Source organism: Frankliniella occidentalis, unplaced genomic scaffold (assembly GCF_000697945.3).
Source record: "Frankliniella occidentalis isolate FOCC.00 unplaced genomic scaffold, Focc_3.1 Scaffold402, whole genome shotgun sequence".
Taxonomy (NCBI): Eukaryota; Metazoa; Arthropoda; class Insecta; order Thysanoptera; family Thripidae; genus Frankliniella; species Frankliniella occidentalis.
The window spans coordinates 16,036-18,410 of record NW_026267524.1 but is presented as its reverse complement, the minus strand read 5'-3'; positions in this window follow the sequence as shown (position 1 = coordinate 18,410).

Below are 2,375 nucleotides of genomic sequence, written 5' to 3'. Positions count from 1 at the left end.
CGGCGAAGGCAGGTCACGGCAGGAGTGAGATGTGGGCAACTTCGCAAAACGATACGGAATTCTCTTGTATGTAGAGCTATCATATTCCGCTTTAATTTTTGAAATTTAAAAGCATTCATTGGAAACAAGAACAGAATTAGATTATGCCGGCTCCAACGCTCCCGATAAACTTATTATTTCGTGCTGTCCGATACAGATACAACTTTTCATAAAATTATAATAGTTGCAACGCCATCTTGACACAGCCGCCGCCAAGCGACTCCAGCACCTGCCTTCGCCGGGCTCGTCTCCCAGCGACCTGTCTCTGGCCAAGGGGGCAAGCAGCACTCCGACTTCCACTCCGGGGGCCGGAGTTCGGTACCGGCCCGGGCCAGCGGCAGCTGCCCGGCCGAGTCGATTGTTTTCATTTTCATCTCTTGCAAAGGATTGTCTGAAGATTGTCTGAGGCGCCAAATTCTGGTAACCCATTGCCAATCCGCAGACAATCTTCAGTCTAACTACTGGGCTGAGGATCCACTACAGATAGACTGCAGCCTGATCGTCTGACGTTTGTTTGCCGTTTGTCGATGAGGATGGTCAGCCGTTTGGCTGCGGTTTGGCTACCGATAGACTGCCGATTGACTGACGATGACCTGCCGTTACACTGCGCTATACCTACGAATTAACCCTCACCCTCGACAAGATTCAGACAACATTCAGGCTATTACTTTGCCTGGGGGGGGGGTCTGCCGGAGGGAAAGGGGTAGAAGGGAGGTGCCCCTCTCAGCGCTCCGCATGAGGGTACAAGCAATGATACATAGTTAAGTAAAGTATAATTAATTTCAGTTGTGTAAAATGTATCATCTGCTAAAAACACGCACGGGAGCAATGACAGATAACATAGTGAGTTGCACGACTGACAGGTATGCAGTCACGCGTTCTGAGTAGAACCCTATTTAACATTTCGGCATCATTTGTGTTTGTCGTGAATAGTGCCTGGGACGCGAGCGAAACGCCGCCCCTAAGCAACCATGTGGAAACGACGACACGCAGTAGCGCCTCTCGGTGTGGTTGTGTGTCACACCTGCGAGTTGCTCCCTGCGTGACGTCCCCACGGCAGCGGCGCTGTGTCACAACACGGTCACAGTAACGCTTCGCACTCGTCACTCACGCGCGTCACGGCCGCGCAGTAGCGCCTCTCGGTGTGGTTGTTTGTCACACGTGCGAGTTGCTCCCTGCGTGACGTCTCCGCAGCAGCGGTGCTGTGTCACAACACGGTCACAGTAACGCTTCGCTCTTGTGTGACGTCCCCACCTTGGAGCCATTCTTCACGGCAATGTGTCCGGCACGAACGGTTGTTCTTCTATTAGTTACTCTAAGGAAAGCAAGAAGCATCTGACTGTACGTTCAGTCACGCTTTTGCCAGCTGTGCAGAAATGCCTGGCAGTGTGACAAGAACGATGAAAGCCAGGTACCTACCTCCGTTGAAACACAGCCCCGAAGAGCGTTGGCGACAGACAGCTTTTGTCGGCTGGGCAGAAGTGCGAGGATAGATTTCTCATTACTGCTTCTTGTAGTCTCGCGACGGGTACTCCTCGGGATCCACAATGTGCATCTGTTGCTACAGAGCGGGATGGGTTGGATGGGGAAAGAATTGGGAGGGGTTACGAGATTGCCAACCCTCCGAAATATTCAATCCATTTTTTTGAAATTATCTTCCTTAATTATTCGCAATTAAGATATTTTTTTTTGCGCGCTCACTCGTTATAAATCTTTTTAATTCCAAAACTAACTTGGAATAAAAAATAAAAACAAGCTGGGCCCGCTTTTCCGCCAAACCAAGTTGCCAGCTCCGCTTCGCTCCACCGGCAACTCGGTTCGGCAGGGAGCGGGCCCAGCTTGGCCTGCCGGCGGCGTTTGGGACGGGCCTTCGGCCCGTCCCTTCTGAATTTTCATGGTGTAATACATCTTCTATCCGAAAACGGGCCTTCGGCCCGTTGGAGTGACGGCTCGCTTTGGACCATCTTATTAAGGTACCTTTTCTGTCTACTTCGTAATCAAAACTCAACCAACAAAGTATATTTTTCATTCGCTGCGAACATCTTTGGCTGTGTGTGCCGCAGTTAGTAGAATACATGCAAGTTATGCCAAATCCCTTCTAAGTTATTGATGTTTGCTTATGAATCACATAACACATCTATGAAAAGATACGTAACACTAGCCCTAGAAGAAGTTAAATATACTTCCAGGCATACTCTGAATGACTCCGAACGTGTTCGAACAATAAATACATTTTTTTTGGTGTACACGTTTTATTAATGATGTCCCACCATAAAATAAGCCCACTCTTCTGCTTAGAAGAAAATTTTGAACCGACGGCATACTTCTCAGAAAGA